Here is a 26,476-nt window from a genome sequence, read left to right as displayed (position 1 = left end):
CTGGCCATGGGCTACCTTCTGCTTGGATATCACACCCACACGCCACACCCCCTATCAGCCCAGCGATGTACCATGTTTTCCATCGTTGCCGATATCGCCGACACAAAGTTAGCAGTTGGGGTTATGGTGAATCTAAGGTTTTCCAGCTGACATAGCAATTTAACAAGCCAGCTCAGTGCGTTTTGTTTTGTTTATATACACATCATATCATCACTTCTGTCGTGGCTTGGAGCTGTTGCGAGACGAGCAGCGAGTTTGAAACTTCACTCATGTTCAATGTCTAACGTTCATCATGAGCAAAGATCCTCTGCAGTAAATAGGCTGGCTGGTGGAAAGTAGCTGCATGCATTAGGGCATTCACGACTAGTGAATTTTACTAGTCGACTAGTCGTCCCTAAAGGTAGTCGACTAGTCAGAGTTTTTTTCTCCCCCCAATAAAAACGCTCAACTCACGTCAAAAGGTCAAATACAACCAGGCAGCAGGGCTATTGAGATGCAGGCATAACTAGCTAATGTAGTAGACCTTTTCAGACCAAGCTTGATTCCCAAAGCATTTGGCAATAAATTAGTATAAAACGGCATGGCTGATGGCTGTTTTCTCTAACGTTATACTTTTATAATCCAGATAGGCCGAGGCTTCATACGCTAACGTTTCGTTGTTTTTCCACTTTTAATTTGAAGTCGAAAAAGGGAAATGGTACGTGTGAAATGATAGAATTGACAGACCAGTGTGTCAATTCAATTTACTATCACACCATTTCCCTTTTCGGCCTTCAAATTAAAAGTGTGAAACCCAGCCAAAAAAACGGCACATTATTCACAAACAAATGACGTTACTTGAGTAATGACAGCTAGTCATTTAATAAAGCATGGTTAAAACGAACTCCACTTACACTTGAAGGTCTGCCATGCTGCTATCCTGCTGGCTGTGTAGTCCTGCTTTGGGGCGTGAGGAGAGGTTTTCCGAAATGAACGTTAGTTAGCAACCTAGCCTGGGCCGCTGTCCACATACAGTCCGGTAGGATGCTTCCTAGTATCCATCAAAAGTGACTTTCCTGACACCGTACAAACAACTGGCTGCACTAAAACGAAGTAATGGTTTATGCTATTGAGCATTACTAAAATAAAAACGAAAAGAAAGTCATGTGACTTGTGAGGTTTGTTATTGTTGCACTCGTTCTTCGTCGATTGGAAGGGTCGCAAATGGTCGCAAGGTACCCACAGCGCGGCAGCGCCCCCCCAGTGGCATATCTGCTGTACTGCATTATTAACACCACTGTGGAAAGAGGGAAAACCAAGAATGACGACTAGTCGACTACTAAGCACAGTGTCGACTAGTGGTTTTACTAGTCGACTAGTCGGTGAATGCCCTAGCATGCATCGATGGTCTCAACAAAGACCTCTAGCAGAGCGCTTCCAGCCACTGGTAAAAAGAAGTCCCAACATTTACTCCCTAATAACACTGTAAAAACTTTCGACGTAGGACGTCATGTGGGCGTGCGTCTTCAGTCATGAATCAGGCATATGGCTCTGTAGCATGTAAACGGGAATATCAATGGGAATATATTGCGCTTATTTACTCATTTTACTCGTGTAAAACACTTCAATCAAAATATTGTCTTATTTTAGATTTTAGGGCTGGTTCTGGCCCCCCCGGGCCGCATACTGCCCAGGTCTGGTTTAAAGTGTTGACTAACAACAATAGCCAAATGAAGGGAACACAAACGGTACAATCAATCATGTCAAATAATGTGTTTCTTCTGGAACTGTCCACCAATCAATTACAAGAATGCAGAGTTCCAAATATAGAGCTGCTAAGTGGGTGTGTTATTATGCTAAAGCATGCTAAGGATAAATAATCTCATTATAACGTTTTCTACCACCTCCATCAATGAACTTGGCACTTACAAGCAACAAAGACACAGTGAGTTAAGAGTTGGGGTTTTAATATACCATAAGCCAACATCAACAAAGCAGGAATGGGAGCATTGCAGTAGTCAAGTCCTCAGGGATCTGAGCATACCAAAGATGTCATGCAATCTAGTGAAAACAAAGTAGCATTGTAACGTTTCTTCTCACTAGTTATTGCACCGATCGATCAGCCTCAGCCACTGATGATAATTGGCCAATAACCATGTAGGTCATCGTTGATCAGGGTTGGGTTAGGCACGATTGGCTGTGTCAGCGGGTGGGAACCCGGATTGAGGGTATGTGTCCTGGTCGCTGCACTAGCGCCTCCTCTGGTCGGTCGGGGGCGCCTGTTCGGGGCGGAGGGGAACTGGTGGGAATAGCGTGATCCTCCCACGTGCTACGACCTGCCGGTGAGACTCCGCGCTGTCAGGTGAAAAGAAGCAGCTGGCAACTGTGCATGTGTGGGAGGAAGCATGGTGCTAGTCTACGGCTCTCCCCAGATCGGCAGAGGGGGAGGAGCAGCGACTGGGGCAGCAGGTGGAAATTGGCCAAGTACAATTGGGGAGAAAATGTGGGGGGGAAATCAGAAAAAAAAATGTTTAGGACACCAACACTGGACAAATTGAACACGAATGGTGGCCAGCGTTTTGTATTGAGGGATTTCTACTGCGAACATAAACTATAGACTCAAGCTCAACTTAGTACTCAAACACAGTATGTATTTATTTGAGGAGAGACAGACATTAAAATACTGCTATGCTCATTTTAACGAACAGGCACACAACATCTGATATCTGAGATTTATCAAGGAAACTGCAGATATACAAAGTTTTCCCTTTTCTCCAAGGGCTTAATAAATGCAGAATAAGATATTTAGGCCTCATAATTCAATTAATTTTTACCCATATATAGCCTGCCCTACAGCATGAATATATTATGAAGACATTGCAGCATAAACAAGGTCCAATTAAATTATACATCACGTGTCTGCTTATTTTTTAGTGCTGAAGTGTTTTGGCTAAGCTGAACATTATGCTTGGGGTATTAAGGTATTAGGGTATACCAGGGTATTTAGACATCCCAACAGTATGATTTTCAATACCGTCAAAACCCGTTTTCTATCTTTTTTGTTCAGCCAAAATAGTTGCAAGTGTCTTTTCCTGTGCTGAGCTTAGCCTCAAGTATTTTTTACAATTATGGAAAAAAGGGGGGAAAAGAGCTCTGCAGGGCAACAAATGTTTAGAGAAGTATAATAGTATAATAAATCGAAATCGAAATCGAAAATCGAGTTTTGAGAGAAAAAATCGTCAATTTTAGTTTTAGGCAAAATCGCACAGCCCTAATGAGAAGCCATGAGTCTGAGCGAGGCAAAGCCATCTCTGCAGCATGCATTGATTGATTGATTGATTGCGGAGCACCCGGTTTAAGTACAGACGAGGAGGACGGTTTGAGTTCAGCAGGCTTGTTCATATTTTAATTGTCTAAATTGCGTCATATAGAGCTCAAAAGGCACGTGACTTTTCGTGAAGTAATTTGCCCCGGAAGTAAGTTCCGCGTCCATTTTCTCCATAGACATTTCGATAAATCCAAATATAACGTGTTTTAAGGCTCGAACCAAGCCAACACGCGATACTACACGATACGATAAACACGATACTATTTTTAATGAGTGCTTTTTGGTAATACATTTTGCAGGAACATGTGGAAGTGTATTTATTTAATCATGCTTGTCACAGTTCACACAACCACACTACTACGCATGCTCGATGCCTAGGCTCGGCCGCTGCGCGGCCTCGCCCGTAGCTCGGCTGCTGCGTGGCCTCACCTGCCCAAATAGTGTTGCTCACTAAATGTTATTGCATCTGTGATGTCACAATGCCTCCTTGTGTTTGGCTGTGTGCCCCCCTAGTATGACATCACTGATCAGACTTGTCGCAATGCCTCATTGTGTGTGTGTGTGACATCACTGACCAGTGTGACATCACTGACCAGTCTTCTCAAAATGCCTGTGTGTGTGTGTGTGCGCCCTTATGACATCACTTTTGACATCATCACTGATGACATCACATCATTAGCTAATGAGCTTAATTAAAAAAATCCGGCTCTGTCAGGTCACTCGCACTGGTGCCCTTTACACCCCCTGAAAGTTTCAGCCCGATCACACTTGAAACAGCGTAGCTGTGGCCGCACACAGAATTGAAACATACAAACAACAGACATATAAATATCGCCCACATACTCAATTTTATATATAGGTATCAAAGTAGGAATCAATTAAATTGTCTAAAGTGCAACACATGTAGAGGGATTTGGGCGTGGCAGGAAGTGGTTAGCGACGGCCCTTCAGTCAGACAACTTGGGTTCACGGCCTGTGTCTCGGTACGTGCACATCTACAATGGCAAATTCGCTTTTCCGCTGTGTCGCAGCGTTTTGTGGGCGTGGAAACCAGCTTCCAGCTTGGAGCTGTAGCCTGTAGAAACTTCTCAGGTCGAGCTACACAGGAGGGTGGGGGGAGGAAATGTGTAGGAAGAGCTGTCATTGGGTAGCTTCAACGAAAGGTCCCGCCCTAGTCCCGCCCCGCGAGCGTGAAGCCGCTCGGAGACAAGCCGCCTCTAGTCTGCGACAGTGAAACGCTGTGGGCGGTTCCAGCGGCAGGGGGCGCGAGGCAAATTGACCAATCAGACACGGAAATAGAGCAAGACAGCCTATCAAGATGCAGCGTCAAAGCGGCTTTTTCAGCAGGCAAGCCGCCGAGCGCTTCATGATGTGCACGTACCGTCTGCAAACATCTGACCTGCTGAAGTTGAGCAACTGGCTGAATCTCTGCCAGCTGGAGTGGAGTAGATCTGTTGCTAACGCTGCACCATGACCTCTCTGGAGGAAGGGAAAGAATTTGCCTACAGGGATCAATAAAGAATGACTAATGAACATGATTGATTTGTCTTGGTGACGTCAGTGCCGTACAAACACACAGATACATGGATCTCAAGTGAGCACTATCAGTCTATACCCATCTATGGACTCACAAAACCTTTTTTGAAGGCTGGCTTTACACAGTGAAACTTTCACGCAACTATTTGCAGGTTGCAAACGGCATGAAACGTAATTGCCGTACTTGACAGTTACCGTACACAAAGCAATTAAAAAATAATCAGTCTCATGTAACACAATTTATTTCACAAAAAATAGAGAGCGAGATTGGTAATTTGTCGTCTGTCAGATTGTTTTCTTGCTAGATTATATCAAGTGGGAAGTGTCATTGTAACTAATTATATTTGTATCTTTGTATCTTATTTCGTATTTTTTCCGCACTGGATAATATCAATTTGGATGTGTTGTATCGCTTTCTCATCTGGCACTGGCTAGCTACTTTGTTCCATAACGGCTGCCCTGGAGAATAGGAAGAGAGCTATCGGTGCTTATTGATATGCTGGAGGAAAAAACACAGGCTAAAGGAAAAAGGTTCGACGGCTGTGGGTGAAGCTCACGTTTGTTGACGTGGCTCAGCTGTTTGACCTTATCATCTGACACATCAGCGTTTTGATTGGCTGTTGTCAGTGTTGTGTGAAGCTAGTTTCACAAAGTCAGAGAGAGCTTTGTAAGTGTTGCGGCTGAGTTTCAGACAAGTTTCAAGTGCATTGCAGAGGGCTTTACCCACCCAAGTTTCAAATAGCTAAAGTTGGTGTTAAAGTTTCACCATGTGGGCGTCCGGGTAGTGTAGCGGTAGATTCCCTGCCTATCAACACGAGGGTCGCAGGTTCGCGCGCCCCGTGTTACCTCCCGGTGAAAACACACCGCACGCGTCTCCTGCACGTAAGCGGCGCGGCGCGACCATTTGCGACCTTGTGCGCCAGTTTTCATTAGGACACCATGTTAACAGATCTGTCAGTCCACACCGAATTGCGCGCAGCGCGCAGCGCGCCGCTCAGCTCAGCTCCGCGGACGCTCAGGGCCGCTCAGCTCAGCCTGGAGTTCTATTTTCCTGCGCGGCCGTCTGCGCCTGTGAGCGACTCTGTCAAGTTGAACAGATCAGATAAGGGCAGACAGGAACTCCGAAACCGGACATTCGTCAAATAAAACCAATTTCAAAGTGAAATAATGTTTATTTACGTTGTTGATTGCCCCTTTGGAAGTGTGAAAAGAGAGAAAGAGCAGTGGGAGAGGGGGAGCGGCTTCTAGGGGCTCATTGCCTGCGGAGCAACAAGTAGAGAGCTAGGACTCGCCTTCTCTCTACAACAGCACGCACTGGGAAAACGGGAGGAGAACAGACAAATGATGCAATTGCATTTTATAATGAAGGTAGCCATTAACTGTTATCCCAAAGTACCAAACATATTACTTTAGATATTTATGTCATCATTTACTTGGCCATGATAAGGAAGACAGGAGATCTGGGGCAAAATATATAGTGGACGAGCAGAGCGCGCAAAGAGAGCTGCGCTCTCTGTGTGGACACTTTAAGCGACTTCTGCGCGGAGGTGCGCTGCGCGGCGCATGCGCGCAATTTTCGCCTCTGGTATGTCCCCAGCGTCCGGCTTGGTCGGACGTCCATACAGGCACGATTGGCTGTGTCCTGGTCGCTGCGCTAGCGCCTGCTCTGGTCGGGCGGGGCACCTGTTCGGGGCGGAAGGGAACTGGTGGGAATAGCGTGATCCTCCCACATACTACGTCCTGCTGGTGAAGCTCCCCGCTGTCAGGTGAAAAGAAGCGGCTGGGCAACTGCACATGTATTGGAGGAGGCATGTGTGTGTCTACGGCTCTCCCCAGATCGGCAGAGGGGGTGGGGCAGCAGGGGGAATTGGCCACTTACAATTGGGGAGAAAATTGGGGGGGCGGGAATCAGAAAAGAAGTGTCACCATGTAAAGCAGCCTAACTGTCTGGTGGAAGTGATAAGAGGGTAAAGGCACAGAAGTGTGGGCACAGAAACAGAATTGTGCTTCGTGCAGGCGGCACCATCTGAGTGTTTGGTGAAGGAGGATATAAGATTAATTTTTAACACCAACCCAAACAATAAGTAGCTAAATGCTTCTCTATTCAGTTTGCTTTGGCACAGAAGACGGAGCGCAACTTGTAGGACCACCGACTGTCTGAGCAACAAAATGTGCTGCATCACAACAAGCACAATGATGAATTACAGTCAGTTTGTCAACATGCTGCATCACAACAAGCACAATGATGAATTACAGTCAGTTTGTCAACATGCTGCATCACAACAAGCACAATGATGAATTACAGTCAGTTTGTCAACATGCTGCATCACAAGCACAATGATGAATTACAGTCAGTTTGTCAACATGCTGCATCACAAGCACAATGATGAATTACAGTCAGTTTGTCAACATGCTTTCATTACTTGACAGCAATAAAAACACGTTTTTTTTTTAAATCAACGTGAAATACCACATTTGAATAGTAGCTTTGTGAATCACAATCGCTGCAACTGAAATTAATCTAAAGCAAAAATCCACTTGGGCGGCTGTTAATTCACCCGGGCGTGCTGCCAAAATGTTATTATATGGGAAACACAACCCAATTATAGCCGACCCCATGAAATCTGCTTTCTAATTCATCATTTTCAGTGACCCTGACTCAATAAGACAGAGGGGGGAAATGGTTCAACTGAAAAGCCTTTCCTCCTCTATGGCTTCCAAAGTAAAAGGAATTGCACCACGCACAGCCAGCTCCTGCTTCCGTTATAAGACCACCTCCCTCCTCCAGCGTGGGGCAGTGCTGCTGTGGGCCGTTCATTAAGCAGAAAGTACCTGCCTCCTCCAGCGTGGGGCAGTGCTGCTGTGGGCCGTTCATTAAGCAGAAAGTACCTCCCTCCTCCAGCGTGGGGCAGTGCTGCTGTGGGCCGTTCATTAAGCAGAAAGTACCTCCCTCCTCCAGCGTGGGGCAGTGCTGCTGTGGGCCGTTCATTAAGCAGAAAGTACCTCCCTCCTCCAGCGCGGGGCAGTGCTGCTGTGGGCCGTTCATTAAGCAGAAAGTACCTCCCTCCTCCAGCGTGGGGCAGTGCTGCTGTGGGCCGTTCACATTGAGTGCCAGCGACGCCGTATGGCGCCAAGAGAAATTTACCGTAGGCTGCCAGCGACGCCAAATGGCGTCAATAACTACAAATTCATATTTTGACGGGGGGATGTCGATCTAAGCCTCTTACATCGCCTCTTACAATATGGGAGCTATTGAATGTGTCTAACCTATTTTACAGAACCCTTAGGTGGCGACAGTGCCCTCCCGATTAGACAAAGGCCAGGAGAAAAGAGAGAAGAAGTCATGAGGAAACGGAAATCGCCATTGATATGCTTGAAGCATAACGTTACTTAGCTGTGCCTGTGAACAGCAGTCATCTGCTGCCACAATTGAGCCCCATCCGTGTCCGCTGCGATAGTCCATCCATATGATTTAGTTGCCGACACGGCGACACCAGCGTCTTTCTGAAAAGTTACATTATTCTCAGCTGGGAGCCGAGGACACGCTGTAAAAAAGCGGGGGATGCAGGCAGCGGACTTTTCAGTGCAGATCAAACAGAGCAAACCGCAGCAGAGACACTCGACTCCTCCCACCACGGAGGAGGGGGAGGAGGGGGGTGGGGCACGCAGGGCACTAACAGCATACAACCATTGACAGTACACACACACCCAGGCAGCAGCAGGCTCGAACTCAAAGCAGAATTCATTCTGTCGCCTTTCTAACATAAAGATGTGATTATCTCAGAAACTAATTTCACCATGCTCTTTTCGGTCGAAAACACTCTTTTTCAGAGGGGTGTATTTCCAAAATGGAACGGTTTATAAACACAGTTTTTTTTTAAATGAAACAGAAGGGTTCAAAGTTTCATTGAGGCTATTGGTTGTCCATATAAGAGGAACACAAAAAATGATATGGCTATATTAAAATGCATTGCGGCCTATGTGGCACAGTACAGCACCTTTTGCCCAAGGGCCGTGGCACTCAAAGTGTTAAGCAGAAAGTACCTCCCTCCTCCAGCGTGGGGCAGTGCTGCTGTGGGCCGTTCATTAAGCAGAAAGTACCTCCCTCCTCCAGCGTGGGACAGTGCTGCTGTGGGCCGTTCATTAAGCAGAAAGTACCTCCCTCCTCCAGCGTGGGGCAGTGCTGCTGTGGGCCGTTCATTAAGCAGAAAGTACCTCCCTCCTCCAGTGTGGGGCAGTGCTGCTGTGGGCCGTTCATTAAGCAGAAAGTAGCCACCTCTGCCACTTTGAATTGCAAAGCCAGTGTATAATACTTAAGCTAGGCCCATATGGACCCTCGGTTTAGAGCGTTCCAAGTTCTAATGTGTGCAGAATCTCTCTCAATTGATAGCTCCATGGCACACCTGATTTAGGCCTAACTGACCACCCTGCCATGGCATTCTGGTTTTGCACGACTATAATTTTGCACATATTTCAGCCAGGTTACGTAGACATAAATGAGACACTTCTCTAGAAGGCGTTTAGTAGGGCTGCACAATTAATCGTATTTTCATCGCCATCGCAATATGAACATGCGCAATAAACACATCGCAAAGACTGCCTGAAACGCAATGAATAACAAAGGTGGTTTTATTTACATGCGTCATGCATTCCCACTCAGCATCTGATCATTTTGTCTCGTGTTGTAAATCCAGCGTACACCTTTCCCTTGCAACAGTGCGCTCTGCCCCTCTGCCAAAGCCCAAACACGCTGTGTGTAGTTTCAGCTAGAGTCAGTGTGTATTTCATTTCTTTATTCAGTGAGCATAGGCTATGTTTGGGGTCTATGTTAGCATTATTAAAGCAGAAAGACATAGGAACTGTATAGCTAATATGCATACTTTAATATTTGTTTATTTATCGCATGTCGTATCGTCAACAATGTTATTGCACATCGCAGATTTTCCTCATATCGTGCAGGCCTAGCGTTTAGGTGACCCCCCCCCCCCCCTCTATGGTGGCCATAGTGAAGGTCCTCAGTTCTTCTCGGGAAACAGTTAATGTAGTCATCTCAGCACGCATTGCTATTCCTCCGGTCGAGTGGTTATATGCCAGTTTGATCTGACACAGCTTAATGTACATACAGCCTTATTAGAATGCTCTAGATCAAAATGCTGCCAAGCCGCGCTGGGGTTATTGAGATGTCATCTCTGTCCACCATGCTGGCTCTTGTTTACATCCAGGCATGAATGTGGAGGGGGGAGGGGCTACTGCCTGGTGGGTGACTGTAAGATGCAACTGTTTACAGACGTATATACTGGCATTGTTATTATTCGTTTAACCGACCAGTATTTTCTGGTGCCGACTAGCGAGGCGGGGCCGTGTAAACGTTTAACCGACTATAGTAGTCGCGCACATCCCTAGACACACCCCAGGTCAAGAAGTAGCTGTAATGTTTAAAAGTAGCAACGGTCAGCTCAGAGTATAATGGTCAGCTAATGTTACAGTTAGCAAGTTAGCACGTCACCCACTCATGCTGTGCGTTTTTCACTTTAGTTTCTGAAATTGTCAGTTGAGATATTAAAGTCCGTTTTAGATTTAGAGTAAATATTTGTGGAGAATTTGCGTAACATTGGACATGCCGGTTTATCAGTTGTAACATACATCTGTGCATTCTGCTTCTCCCTAATGACTTCCCTGCTTCTGTGACCCACTTATAGGAGAACATCTGTCTCTGTCTCGCCGTCAGTCAACACAGATATGTTCATAAAGACAAATCATTCCTGCAGTTTGGTTGCCCAGTGCCTTTAGCTAGAAACGACCTACACAAGCAGTATAGCCTACATCAGAGATACTCAACTTGCTTTGCCCGGGGGCCACTTTCGTGAAATGACAGGAGGCCAGGGGCCAGTTAATAAACAAACAATATACATTTTTCTGTAGCGGATTGGACGTTTTTGGGGTGTCAGCCGGAGTTTAGTCTTACAATGTTGTGCACACCGGATAGTTAGTTAGGTTAAGTTAGTTAGGTTAAGTACATACATAAGGGCCTGGGTAGCGAGCAGATGGCGGTATTTGACAATTTAGCAGCTAAATCATAGATTATTGAAAGATATTCCATATTCCAGACTGAAATGCTATAACAGAAGTGGAGTATTGGCCAGAATGACATGAACATTTGGACACTTATTCAGCGGGTATCTTGCATGTTGCGTTCAGGTGCACTGTCATTTTTTTTTTCCAATTCCATCGCGGGCCACAAGGGGCGCCCGCGGGCCGCAAGTTGAGTATCACTGGCCTACATTGTGTCTCTTATCGAATTACCACAAAAGTAAACAAGGGTGCATGTTTAAGTTTGGTTATTTATAGGCTACTTCATTTATTTAGGCCTGTGTTATTATTTAGAGAGCGATAGAGTACGTTTACATGGACGGAAATAATTCGATCCCGTGTTGAGAAAATACTCCGAATAAGACACTGCCATTTTCTCATGACCTCCTGAACCGGAATAAGGTCGAATTAAGACGTGCGGTGGACTTTTCCCATCTTAGTTGCGTTGTCGAAGCGCGTTGTAGAAATGTAAACATCTTGTCTTGTGATTTCCAAATTGGAGGCATGCTCAATAACAGTGTTTTCAGGATTTCTATAGAATTTCCATAGCGTGCCGTCTAGCACTGGTCATGCCAAGATCGGATCGGCCCCATCCCTAGTCTTGAGACCTTTTTCTGTTTATTCCAAACAAACGACTGCCCCTTGGAAATGTAAATACATGACACTGCTGATTTAACCTCCTGGGCCCTCATCCTCTTTCCTTGGGGGGAGGATAGAAATGTACACGTTGGTATGTTTAATTTGACAGAGCTCCAGTGTCCGCTTAGGATCATGAAAACATGAAATGTAGCTGATGATAGGTAGGCCCGCCTGCAGTTCTTGGTGCCAAATTCACATCATTCTTACGTTGTGCGCACAGTGGTCCACAGTTCCTCAGACGTGTACCTCATGTAAGCAAACGATAGATGATGTTCCTCACCCGCCTACTTCTGGTGTCAAAGTTCTGACTGCAGTGGTCGGATAGGACAAAGTGAATGGCATGTTGCAAAGGAGAAGAGGCTGGTGCACCAGACCCCTCCCCCTACACCAACCGCCCCCATTTGAAAACTGCTGTTCGTCTCTATTAGGGGTGTCAAAAATAATCGATTATAAGATGCATCGCGATGCGGACGTGCACGATTCTGCATCGATTAACAAATATCAAAAATCGATTATTAAATTTTTTTTTTTTTTTTTTTTTTTTTTTTTTTTTATCAAGTAAAATAGAATGTAAGTACATGCAGTTGTTTATTTTAATTATGGATCATAATACAATGCAATTCCAAATGCACTTTTATTTTAAAAGTAGCCACACAGTGAGAAAAAAGAAAGTGAGAAAAAATAAATCATGTATTGCGGAAAAAGTGATGCATCGATTTAAGATGCATCGCGATGCATCGTTTAATCGAATCGAATCGAATCGTTGACAGATGAATCGTAATCGAATCGAATCGTGAGGCCAGTGAAGATTCACAGCCCTAGTCTCTATCCGTGCCAGTATGTGAGGGAGGGAGCTCTATCTTTGTGTGCTAAGATTCAGTACATGAGAGGAGAGGAGAATAAAGGCCCCCAGGAGGAAGTGGGGCAGAAACTAATGAGTGTCAATGATGCAGTCCAATGTGTTTGCAGCTGATTGAGAGAGCCTGTGAATGAGTAAAATCTCTCCCCTCTCTCTCTCTCTCTCTCTCTCTCTCTCTCTCTCTCTCTCTCTCTCTCCCCCTTCCTTCCCAGCCTCCCTCTCTCCTGCACTGTGGCTCTATTGTGCTAGATTGGGACAGTCGAGGGACGATCCTATCTTTTAGCTGACTAGGTTTGTCTCCGATCAGCTGGCAAGGCCCATGGTTTGCCAGACAATACTGGTGTGTGTTGTGCTCTGACCTGAGAAGCATAAAGATGTCCCATTTCAGGGCTTGACATTGAGTTTTTTCTTTTTTTACAATGCTCGGCAAGAACATTGAGACATTTCAGAAAATTTGTTTCATCTCTATGCATTCGACTGTACAGTATGTTGCAATATGTGCAATGTTTGCAGTATAGTCTTCCATAGCAAAATCGAATCTGTTCCAGGGGAATGGGCATTTCTAGCAAAAACACTATTCGGATGAAATCCCATGGAGAGGGAGAGGGGGTGACTTTGGCACTCTATATTGTCGTTGGACAGCCAGACCTAAGCCTAAATTAGCCTATGCTAACGTTAGCATCGTTAGCGTAGCTTCCCGAATGATGCCGAGATGGCCCAGGGAACAGTAGACAGAATATCAGCTTTTCTTCATCCAGTAACGAGCCTTGAATGAAACCCTTTCCTTGTGGCTGAGTGTTGCTGTAATATAGACGGTTTAAGACCATTTCTACTAGTGTTTCTACCAAGGTGCTGCTAGGTGCTACTGTCGGCTGAGCCCAGAGCCGTTCTGCTCCAGTGCACAGCTGCTATGGCAACGTCATATGGACAAATGTGTTGTTCTTAAAGAGACAGGCACCCGTAAAAATAAAATAAATAAATGTTAAATAAACGATTTTTGACTTTCAATAATAAATGTCGATCTTGATAATAAAAACAATTAAATTCTAAATCCATTCCCCCATCCATATTCCAGCCTCAATTAACAGTTTTGAGTTAAATGTAAAAAAATAACGAGTTCTTCAATCTTGTTTGAATTCATTCAGTGCAGCATTTAAAACTCAGTCAGAAGCATTTTGTTACATTGTTGTGTAATCTGAGGTTTACAAATGTTTCAGCACAGAAGTCTGTCATCTCTTTTAATCAGCTATTTCAAGACCATTCAGTTGGTATTCTGATCTCTGGGATCTGAATATATTTGTATTTGCAGAGAATGGGAGAAAACATTGTCATTTGACTGTTTGAATTAGTAGGGTATGGCAGCTCGGCCGCTGTGCGGCCTTGCCCGCAGCTCAGCTGCTGCGTGGCCTCGCCTGCTCTATGGGCATGCGCAGCGCACAATCGCCTGCTCTATTGGCATGCACAATTGCTCAACTTCGCATTACTGATGACATCACTGTCACCGATGATGTCACAATGCCTATGACATCACAGATGATGTCACCATGCCTATGACATCATCAGTGCCTATGACACCATCATCAGTGATGTCATAAGATGATTTTGGTCAATAATGATGTCACTAATGACATCACTAACCATGTCAGACAGCAGACCGATATTGCCCACTTGTTCACGTTCAGCTGCTCAGATTGTTTATTATGCTCCTTCTCTCCTCAGATTAGCAAAGCTGTTGCTTTTGGATCTCTCATCTGCCAGACACTGGGATCCAGGCGCTTGAGTCATAAATGACAAGGTATGTAAAGCAGCTCATTCATGCCTCATGTTTTGCTTTGCTCACACATGTGAGCATACCATGTGACCATGTGACGGATGTTTCTCTCTCTTATTGAATAAGTGACACAACAATAAGCAAAATGGTTCAGCTGCTATGAATCATACGGTATTGATCACGCAGTCTTTTGAAAGTAGGCCAAACAAGGTGTACGGAGCGCCATGCTGTTCTAATGAAATGGGAAGCTGATTTAGGTGACGCACACAGAGCTTGTTTGGCTGGTGTATCATGTCTCCTGGCCTGCAGGAGATCTGGGTGCGACTCTCCTGTTGTTTCTTGTTGGAGTAGGACTAAAGTTGGCCTTAACCACGCTCTCTCTCCTCTCCGACTAAGACTATCCTTATATTGTTCTCCGACGGAGGAAATTCCTCTGCGTAATGATTGCAAGGTGTGGATTAGGTTATGCATGCACAGGTGGTACAACTGGTATTGGGTATCTGCTCAGTCAGCAGTAAAATTGTCACCTACGCTGGAGCGGCGTGGATTCACCACTAAAGCTGGAGCAGAGAAACTGGGACTTGGCCACACAGCCCAGGGCAAATACGCTCATTAATACACGGGGACGAGAAGATAGAACATGCTGACAAAAGATCCATGAAGCATCTAGCGGTTTGTGACTGCCCTGCCTATATCCTGCTTATGTAGCCTTCAGCCCCGTTATTGCTATTATCATTAGTTGTTGTTGTTGTGGTGTTTTGGGCACATTTTCTGCTTGGAATGGGGATGCATACATTGGAAAATTGACATTCACGCTCCCTCTGATCAGAGAAAGAGAGGGTGGGTTGTTAATATTATTATTATTTAAGTCTGATCGTTCTGACAAATTACGTTTTTTATTTTTTTATTTTTCTGTTTTCTGACCCAAAAATAATAATACGTGGGACCGATCAAGCACAGCGTTAGGTAGGAGCACTGTACTAAGAGGGGGAATACAAGCCAGAAGACAGACTGGAGCTCTTAAAATATGGAATTGGACAGACGGTGAAATGAGAGAGATCCTGGCAGTCGAGTGGACAGAGAGATGAACCCGCCATGTTTTTAAACTGCAGAGACTCTGGCTGTTCAACATCATTTCAGGGGGGGGGGACAGCAGCAGAATGTAATGGTATATAGCCAGTGCTGTCTGAATGGCAGCGTTACATTACATGGGGGGGGGGCAGCATGTCTTGTGTGAACAACACAAGCTACTACTACTACGACTACATTACCAGCTAGGGCTGGGTAATGTATCGCTACTTGATACCTTTAAGGCAGTTACATTGTTTCCCCTAGGGGTGGAGTTGTAGCAGCGGGGGTGAAGCACGCGCGTGCGAGATTTTTTTTTTTTTTGCGCAAAAAATTAATTTAGCTTGCAAAGTGCGCCCTACCTACTCCTGTCCTGTCTAGTAGGAGATACACTCGATACAATTGTATTGGGTGATACGGATCTACAGTATTTCTATAGCAATCGTATTTTTTTTACAGTGTAATTCAGCGGCGGGGGGCATATTTCAGCAGCGGGGGGCCGCCGCAGCAGAATGCATATAGGGGAAACACTGCAGTAGTAGGGATGCAGGGGTTAACCGGTTTGACTATTAACCGCGATTTAAAACGTCACGGTTATATAACCGCAGAGGCTCCGCTACACCGAGTGTTTTGTTTCACAACAGTCCGTCAGTTTAAACTCCCATGCGGCGCAGACGGCGCTGGAAGGAGAGGAACCTGTCTCTCTCGCTTCGTTTCCGCACGGACTATTTAGCGGAGGCACCAAACACAGGCAGCTGCCATGTCTCCCAGTAGTAGCCAGTCTGTAGCCTAGCCATGGATACCAGCCCAACATAAATGTTGCAATACATGTCCCGCAAGGTTTCTGAGATTAGGGGAAAGTCTGAGCTGGTGTTACGTTAAACCAAACGTGGGGAAGAGGCAGCGGATTTGTTTAGCGTTAACATACAGTCATTGACGTTAACGTTAGCTGTTGTGGCTAATGTTAGCTAGCTGGCCATAGCCTAGCGTACATAGTTCCTCAAGCTCGTTGTGACCAAACATCCCCGCATTTAAAGCACTTCATGCTCCCAGCGCTGGCCTAAACCATAGAGAACCTCATGCTTTACACGAAAAGAAACATCAAGGGTTTGTGTCAACTCCAAAAGCAACCCGCTAACGTTACATGTAGGCCTAATAACGTGAAGCTAACGTAGCTAGCTGCTTGGCAGTCATGATCTGACTGAGACAAGGAAAACAAATGCGCACATTTACATAACAAACACCAGTCAACACCACAGAGTGTCCTTTCTTTAATCCAGAGGGAGCATTTTCCAGTAAAAAGTGAAACGACACATGATGGCTTATAGTGAGGCTTTCCATGCCTGCCCCATCATCACTTCAATAGAACTGACCCCAATGCAAAATTCATTTCAGACGGCACATTTAGTTGCCAGTAACATGCCAATAAGAGTCTAAGTTACTATGCCTTTTGTGTTTTTTTCTGCAGACTAAGCAGCTATAGGCTTTCGCTTCTATAAAATAATAATAAAATATTTTTTGTATTATATATATATATATATTATATATATTATATCAGAAATGTTGTTTGTTTTATGTTCACAATAGTGATGTCAGTTAGATTTGATTAGGTCAGAGCCATGGAATATTAAATCATCCATCTTTGCTCACTACATCTGCCCTTTCTTCTTTTTTTAATCCCAGGTGTGCATAAAATACAGGTTAAGAACTTATTTTTTTAAATACAAAAATGTGAAAAAAGTAACAATAGTATGTTTAATGTATCGGTTATTGGCCAGGAGAATATTTATCGGTTAGCGTAGGCCTATACTATCGGCTGTAAAAATCCATATCGTGCATTAGTATTCCGGAAGGCAGCAACTGTTAAGATTGTGGGGGAAATACAATAAAACCTCTATTTAGAGAATGCTCATGTGATTTTTATACGTCCATAACAATAATCGTGAAACCGTGATAATCGTGGTTTTTTCTCAGACTATAATCGTACATCAAAATTTATAATCGTTGCATCCCTATGCAGTAGTACCCAACCCGCGGACCGGCAATAGGCCGCAAAGCATTTGCTACCGGGCCTCAAGAAGGGGGGGGGGGGGGGGGAGGGAATGAAAATAATACTAAACATAACATTATAGGCTATTTGTGCCATAATTACATTGAACTTAGCATGTGGTCTGTCTGTGCTGTGACATGCTGCTGTCAGCCTGCACCTTTCCTCACCCCTGTCACACCCACACACGACGCACGCAAAGGTCATTCGTCGGCCATGACCCGCTGAACTATTATGAAGGGTGGACTGTTTAAAAGGACTCGCATGAGATTTTTGCATAAGGGTTTTTTGTTCTATATTGACTAGCAGCGCTAGCCACGTTAGCATTGCTTACTGATGATCACATGAAGTGGACCTAATTGCAAGGTCCTAAAAAGACACGGGCATAAAACCTTTGTGGATGTCTGGAAGGAAAGCGGGATAAGTGAATAGCAATAGCCCCTTTTCACACAGGCTGTGAAAGCCGTGAATGTTGTGGGATTATAGACCCTTCTCACGGGGGCCATTTTGTGTCAAAGGCAGGGTAAACACAGGTGCAAGCAAAACACTAATGAGGGTTTCAAACTTCCTTGATTGGAAGTTGGAAACCCTCATTAATGTTTTGCTTGCACCTGTGTTTACCCTGCCTTTGACACAAAATGGCCCCCGTGAAAAGGGTCTATTCCGGTGTGAAAGTCACACATGGGGGATCATTTTGTTCCTCCTTTTGTTACTTACGCCAGTGGAGGTAGTCATAGCCCCGAATCGACGTCTGTCTAAAAGGGTACCCGCGGCGGGAGGACGGATCGAAGCTCAGCTCATTCATAAGAAACAGTACAGGGGAAACCACCTCACACAGCAAGAAAGGCATAAGTGAAAGTAAAAACGTAGCCTATACGATCATGACTGCAACAGGGGCGTCAGGAGGAATGCTCCGTGCCTACAGTTTATGAGTAAGTAGGCTATTTATGCTCAAACGATGTTGACATTAGTAGGCAGAACTAACGGATATAATAATAAGCTTCAGAGGACGTCTCTATCGCTGGTTTTCTCGCAGTGTAGCCGCTGCTGAAAGAACATGGCGGAAAGCCTGGAATAGGATCGCTTTCTGAAAATCATGAACCTGCTTTTTGAGGGGGGCTGTGGACCCGGTACCATACGGTGACGTGAAAACACTGCAGACGACTGATTGGTCAGGCAGAATCGTGTTTACTGTAGGCATCTACTGTCAATGCTGGATACCAGTTCAGTGGGGCTTACCTTCTCTTATTATTTCCAGAAGTCATTTCTTTTGTGTTGCTGCCTTCGGCTCTGGTGAAATAAAATCGATCTCCTTGCTCAGCTTTAACATGCGGTGGTTTTCAATTGTTTTGAGAGAGAAAAAAGTCCGCTCCTCGGGAAAGCCCTTTGTAGTTGGCTCCGCTAGGCCGCAGGCGAAGCCGCGGTCTTGCCTGTTGAGTTGCCGCTGGGGTTCTCCCCGTAGCGCCTCTCCCGTCCCCGCGCAGTGCATGCATGTGAGTTTGAGTATCAACAAAGTGATATCCATTCTCCTAGCCGATTGTCACATTTTCCCATGTACACTGTAGGTCATTTAGAGGCACCAGTATTTCATAATCAGTTTAAAAGTTCCGTGTATGGATTTAATTTTAACGTTATACTTATAGCCTACTTCGGCAATGGGCGGAGGGCAGATATGCGGTCGCTATGACGACCAGGTGTGGGCGGAGGCAAGTAAACTTGCTATGGAAACAGAGTCTATATCAAGTAGAGCCGAGTAAGACCAGATCGAGTAGAGCTGTACTGTGCTGTTATATGTGGTGGAAATGAGCCATTACCGTAGTTTAGTTCATGTCGTAGTTTGTGTCTCAGAGGTAGAGTACGCATGTGATTTGTGTGTGTGTGTGTGTGTGTGAATATTGCTAGTCGAACCTTGTTGTTAAAGAGAGACATGATTGGACGCCTTAATAGCCGTCAGGTGTCTGACTGCATCTGCATTGTGTCTGATACACCTATAGACCTTGGTGAGATGAACATAACAGCTGTTGGGTGCCATTGACTGGGATGTATGGCTCTGTTGGAGCTTAGGCTATGGTAACATGTAAACAAAGGATATGTAGTTTGTGGTCTAAGCCAGGGGTGTCAAACTGAATCTTGGGCGCCAGTGCGCCACATTATGAAGTTTGACTAAGTTGAGGGCCAGAACCACCAGACATGTATTTATCGATTGTTTAACTCAACAACGTATGATCTTTGAGTGTGTTCTGAAATGTCCCCATATACCCTAAAAAACATATAAACCCCCAAATAACACGACAAATCAATGTGCTGCGCTACCTGACTAGGTTAATGAATTAATGACTGAACTTTTGTCATGGCTAACTTGACATGTATCGTATAACTGATTGATGTGCAGCCTTCTCCACAGGCGCACACCTGACACCTTAAAGGAAGGTGAAACCAGGTTAATGATATAAACACCCTAAACCAAATCTATTCCATGGCCTGGATTGTGTACCAGTTTTGCTAGGAATGGCATGGGGGAGACACCTGAAGAGGCAGATTTTTTTGTAATATATATCCACGCGCTGATTCACTCCACATTTGCACAGGGCATGGGCTAAGGCCCAAGGACCCCATGTATGTTGTTTTTGTGGCGTCACATTCCGTTGGGTGTGTGGCATAGCACAATAATGTAAGCGCAATAATAGCACAATAATATAATATATTATTATATAATAATAATATAATATATTATTATACAATAATAGCACAATACAATAATATAATATATTATTATATAATAATATAATATATTATTATATAATAATAGCACAATAATGTAAGCACAATAATGTAATTTCTAATTAAAAAAGATCAATTTATTCATTATGTTTGGGTCAAATACAAATAACATGTACCATAAAGTGCTTGTTGACCGTTTTGCTCTCACCAGAGACACTTGGCAACTGTTTTGATGGAAGTTAATTTGTAAGTCCTGAGCTGTGGCAGGAGAGAATGTGTGTGTCTTATGATCAGTCGGGTCCTGTGGGATGATTTGTTGATATTAACCACGGAGAACATTTGCTTAGACAAAATAGGTGCTTCCACACACACGTCACATGTGCTCTGAATACAGAGCTGGTGCATTGTATCTTGGATGAAACATTGTATCTTGGATGAAAGGGGCAGACTTGCCGGAGAGTTTCACCCCTTCAGGGTGCTGATTGTTCTGTCATGCTCTCCACGCCTACTGCCAATGGATTAGTAAAAAAAAAAAAAAATCAACGCTGAATTTCTGACCCTCGAGGTCAGAAAGCTCCTGCTACATCGTGTGCAGGGCGGTACCGGATATCATTTTTTCAAATATTCTATTGACGTTTTCCACGAACGATGAGCGATACTTTTTTCGATACTTTACTCTCTCTGTAATAACGAAAATGTAATTTCAGTTGTTCTCAATTTCAACATTGTTATTTATTTAGAACCTTACCCTCCCTCTCCCCAACCCTTCTGTACAACCCGTCACAGTCTCTCACCAGCAGGACATGGCTTGAGGACGCTGTCTGTCTGTGTGTATCTGAGGAAGCACATGTGATGGGGATATCTTTCACAAGAACTAGGAGTTGTTCGCCTGCCACTCGTCACACCAATTCACATTGAACTGCGTTGCATCTGCAAAATGAAACATGAGCTGGCTGGCAGATTCGTTGGGTTCCCAGGCTAAGGAGTTGTAGCAGCGAGGCTAACAATGAACATGGTCACTGCCCTGTGGCACTCACTGACTGTGGTGGAGTAACCACATCTTCTGCTCCAGGGTGAAGGGTGTCATCTCTGCGGCTCTCGCCGAGACACAAGAGTGGGACACGGTGACCTGTCACTCAAAGCAAGCAGGCAAACAACACGACTCCAGAGCATAACGCTAACATTAGTAACGTTAGCTAGTAGTCAAAATGTTAAGCTCACATCAGCTAACCCAATTGAAAGTGAGCTCCAACAACAACTTATCCAACTAGCTATTACTTACCTGAACATGCCGAGATGGAGTTGTGGAATCGATGCACGTCGTCGATGAACTTGTCCACGTTCATCTTCTCCGGCGGTAACATTACATTACTGGGGCTGGCGACGAGTTTGCCGACGATAGTTAGCCTTCTTCAGGGCAATGAGGATAGTTAGCCTTCTTCAGGGCGATGAGGATAGTTAGCCTTCTTCAGGGCAATGAGGATAGTTAGCCTTCTTCAGGGCGATGAGGATAGTTAGCCTTCTTCAGGGCGATGAGGGTAGTTAGCCTTCTTCAGGGCAATGAGGATAGTTAGCCTTCTTCAGGGCGATGAGGATAGTTAGCCTTCTTCAGGGCGATGAGGATAGTTAGCCTTCTTCAGGGCGATGAGGATAGTTAGCCTTCTTCAGGGCGATGAGGATAGTTAGCCTTCTTCAGGGCGATGAGGATAGTTAGCCTTCTTCAGGGCAATGAGGATAGTTAGCCTTCTTCAGGGCAATGAGGATAGTTAGCCTTCTTCAGGGCGATGAGGATAGTTAGCCTTCTTCAGGGCGATGAGGATAGTTAGCCTTCTTCAGGGCGATGAGGATAGTTAGCCTTCTTCAGGGCGATGAGGATAGTTAGCCTTCTTCAGGGCGATGAGGATAGTTAGCCTTCTTCAGGGCAATGAGGATAGTTAGCCTTCTTCAGGGCAATGAGGATAGTTAGCCTTCTTCAGGGCGATGAGGATAGTTAGCCTTCTTCAGGGCGATGAGGATAGTTAGCCTTCTTCAGGGCAATGAGGAAGAACATGCCCCAGTTTTAGAGGAGTTCATCAAATGGTGTGAGGAGGACTCCCATCTCCTCCTGAACACTTCAAAGACAAAAGAGATGTCTATAGACTTTACGAAAGAGCCCACATCTAGCCTATAGCAGGGGTGCCCAACCAGTCGATCGCGGTCTACTGGTCGACCGCGGACTGACCCCAGGTCGATCGCGTCAAAAATCAATTATATATATAAAAAAAAATAATAAAAAATAATAATCAAATAAAATATAATGGAAGTACATGCAGTTGTTTATTTTAATTATGGATCATAATACAATGCAATTCCAAATGCACTTTTATTTTAAAAGTAGCCACACAGTGAGAAAAAAGAAAGTGAGAAGAAAGAAATCATCTATTGGGGGAAAAAAGTGATGCATCGATTTAAGATGCATCGATAATCGTAATCGAATCGTGAGGCCAGTGAAGATTGACAGCCCTAATGTCAAGTGGTTGTGCGACAATGAGAAAGTGTTGTGAGGTTAGTTTAGTTACTGCAGGCTGGAAACGATGTGTGTGCGTTTGCGATGTTGAAACTGGACTGGTAGATCTCGGGAGGCTGGCTACTTGAAAAGTAGATCTTCGGTCAAAAAAGGTTGGGCACCCCTGGCCTATAGTATAGTATAAATAGTATAGTATTGTATTGTATTGTATAGTATAGTCTGACTGTATAGGCTCTATAATACAGTCAGTCACAGAGTGTAAATACCTTGGGGTTGTCTCAGACAATAAGCTGAAGTGGGACAAATGTACTGAATTCATTAACAAAAAGAGCCAGCAACGACTTCATTTTCTTGAAAAGTTAAGTTTCATTTGATGTCAATCTCACCATGCTTGAGATGTTTTACAGTGCTTTTGTTGAGAGTGTCTTATATTTTGGTTTTATTTGTTGGTTTGGAAATGCAACAGAAGCACAGAAAAAACCCCTGAAGAAGACTTTAACCATCGCCAGCAAACTGCTGGTCTTTAAACTGACCAGTCTAGAAGACAGTTACAGATCCAGGTCTCTCATTAAAGCAGAGCAAATCATCTCTGACCCCAAGAACCCTCTGTGCACAGCCTTCCACCTGTTAGCTTCAAGAACCCTCTGTGCACAGCCTTCCACCTGTTAGCTTCAAGAACCCTCTGTGCACAGCCTTCAACCTGTTAGCTTCAAGAACCCTCTGTGCACAGCCTTCCACCTGTTAGTTTCAAGAACCCTCTGTGCACAGCCTTCCACCTGTTAGCTTCAAGAACCCTATGTGCACAGCCTTCCACCTGTTAGCTTCAAGAACCCTCTGTGCACAGCCTTCCACCTGTTAGCTTCAAGAACCCTATGTGCACAGCCTTCCACCTGTTAGCTTCAAGAACCCTCTGTGCACAGCCTTCCACCTGTTAGCTTCAAGAACCCTATGTGCACAGCCTTCCACCTGTTAGCTTCAAGAACCCTCTGTGCACAGCCTTCCACCTGTTAGCTTCAAGAACCCTATGTGCACAGCCTTCCACCTGTTAGCTTCAAGAACCCTATGTGCACAGCCTTCCACCTGTTAGCTTCAAGAACCCTCTGTGCACAGCCTTCCACCTGTTAGCTTCAATAACCCTGTGTGCACAGCCTTCCACCTGTTAGCTTCAAGAACCCTCTGTGCACAGCCTTCAACCTGTTAGCTTCAAGAACCCTCTGTGCACAGCCTTCCACCTGTTAGCTTCAAGAACCCTCTGTGCACAGCCTTCCACCTGTTAGCTTCAAGAACCCTCTGTGCACAGCCTTCCACCTGTTAGCTTCAAGAACCCTCTGTGCACAGCCTTCCACCTGTTAGCTTCAAGAAACCTCTGTGCACAGCCTTCCACCTGTTAGCTTCCGGGCATAGGTTTCAGCAGCCAGCCTTCTCAAAGAACACGTCAAAACAAGCATTCATACCACAGGTGATTAAATCCCTGAACGGAAAGGTCAAACACTTTAGTCACTTTAGCTTCTCTCTGTCTAGCAGGTCTAGCCAGCCCACTATTTTTATTTATTTTATATACTGTTATAGCAGCTACTAAATATAACACACCGTTTGATTTATATAATCAGATCTATCATCTTTGTTGGTGTCTTATGTTTTGTATGTGCTGTGCCTGTTTTTATTGAACGGCCATAATGATTTTTCTACCGAAAACAAATTTCCCCACAGGGAAAATAAAGGTACCTACTGCTACTAGCTGTTGCTGCTAACCTTAAGTGCTGCTTGACTTTCCAGGCTATCAAATACGGTAGGCTTCACTGCACTCTTCAGCTTTTTAGAAACATTTTGTGTTTGCCTATGAATCGATACTCGGTAGGATCGATGTCATTCGTTCGATATCGAAGTTCAATAGAGAGCCGCAGGGATGACGTATTTTTGTAGGCAGAATGCGGAAGTCCCGAACTTCCTGGTTCAACACTGTTTCTGTCTATGGGATTTTTGAATGGGTTTTTGCCGCGATGCTTCAAATACGGTCTCTGGGCAACGCAAGATTAATCAAACGCGAACCAGAGTTCCGTCGGATAATCTTCACACATGAGGACCACTTTCGTGAGTTTTGTAGCGTAAATGCGAGCCCTAGAAGTAAAATGCTCGAGCTAAGCTAATCCAGAACTACACACTGTCGCATAGGCTTCCACGTCACGTCAGCACTCAACCTGGACTGTTGTTGATGTGTGCACTGATTACCCCGGGCTGAACGGGGCTGAACCAGGTGAGGGAAAGAGAATTTCCGTGTTCGCCCTTTGAAGTGGTGACGTTATTGACGTATATATCCCCATCGACTCAAAAGTGTAGTCTCATTTAGCCGTTTGCTAGCTAGCCGTCCTTTTAACGGCAAGTAAAAGCTTCAAAACTCGTAAAAGTGGTCCTCGTGTGTGAAGATGATGTTACTAAACACTGGTTCGCGTTTGATTAAGCCAGCGTTGCCCAGAGAGATTATTAGAAGCATCGCGCCAAAAACCCATTCAAAACTCCCATAGGCGAAAACTGTGAAGAACCAGGGCTGTTAGCATCGATGATTTCCGGACTCGTTACTGCGGCTCTCTATACCCAGCCCGATTCCAATGTCCAAAATCGAGTGCAGCCCTACTAAATTGTGATTATAAGAAGTGGTTTTAAAGATTATATAATTGGGGGTGGCAGTGCACCCAGTCAAAGCAGACGACAATGTCTAGTGAAGGTGTCTGGAGTGAACAAGCTCTATAACCCAATACTCCTTCATCTAGTTACAGCGCGTTTTCAGCAAGGCCACCACACCAACTGAAACAGGTAATCAACACCTTTGATTTTCAGTCACGTCTTTTGAAGGCCCCCGTGGAACAGACATTCCCTGAAACTTGAAACTGAGTAATAATTTATACTTGGAGAGACACAATGTATTGTTCATATAGTATGAGGTATTGTAATCCTTATTGTCTCTTCAAGCAACGCCCTGGCTTATATGATATGTCCTCGTGCATTTGTTTACCTTGAGACAAAAATGTCACTTTTTGTGACCGTTGGACTGCCGGGTTGGAGCTCCGAGCTATACAACACAGCTATACACATTGTAGTTACTCTGCTACAGTTGGCCTACTCAGGGCAGGCCTTGTGGATTCACCTGTAATTGTAACTAAAATATTTGCTACTTTTATCTTTATACATCGGGGTGACTGATGATGAATTACCCTTACTGGATACACTATGACGTTAATGATGGAGAAAGATAAACTAGGCATTCACAATAAGAATATTACACTACTTTGCTTTTACATGTTCAACTTCAATAACCCTTTCTGCAACAAGTATAGTTCTGAATGTTAAGGTTATGCCTGCGCTATCCGCGAGAGGTTCGGTAAAACCATTGAAGTTGTTTGCCTCCTCAAATAGAACATGATCTGATTTAAATGTGTCAATTAAGTCCAACGGTCACATCCGTAAACACTGGAATCGAACAGATTTGTTTGTAGTTAAATTGGCTACTTAGACCACATGCAAATTGTGCCGGCCAGTGAATGCCTCTGACTATAAAAGGGAAATGATTTGACCTGTGTGTGAGAGTGCAGCCCTTGTCAATCCTGTGCATTGGGAATTGTAGTCCTCTTCTCCCGAAAGCGGTTCTTCTGGGTTTGTTCTAATGACACATTTCACTCCAACAAGACACTGGAGACACACGATGATTAGAGTTCTGTCTAAAACACACATTCAAAACTGTGGTCTGTGCATGATGTGTAGACAATGAAAGACTGATTCAGACTGTGTCACTGACTGTGGCACTGACATAAGCATCAGTCTGGCGTATGGCCGTAGCATGCAAAAAATACCTCAGAGCAATGACTAGCTTTTAATATGTGTGAGATGGGATGATTCTAGGGTTGCAGGCAGTCATTGGTTTGTGTGTGTGTGTGTGT

At 44.7% G+C, this 26,476-nt stretch overlaps 1 protein-coding gene across 1 annotated transcript in view; it reads left to right on the top strand.

Moving 5' to 3' along the window:
- Nucleotides 1-26,476, top strand: part of erbin (erbb2 interacting protein) — a gene marked incomplete at its 3' end in the record, with an annotated part of 100,629 nt that overhangs the window by 5,205 nt on the left and 68,948 nt on the right. The window contains 1 exon segment of the mRNA XM_083642132.1: nucleotides 14,151-14,226.

Source organism: Poromitra crassiceps (assembly GCF_964638095.1).
Source record: "Poromitra crassiceps genome assembly, chromosome: 8".
In the NCBI taxonomy this organism is placed as follows: domain Eukaryota; kingdom Metazoa; phylum Chordata; class Actinopteri; order Beryciformes; family Melamphaidae; genus Poromitra; species Poromitra crassiceps.
Note: the sequence above shows the minus strand (reverse complement) of the source record. Positions and strands in the feature narration are given on the sequence as shown.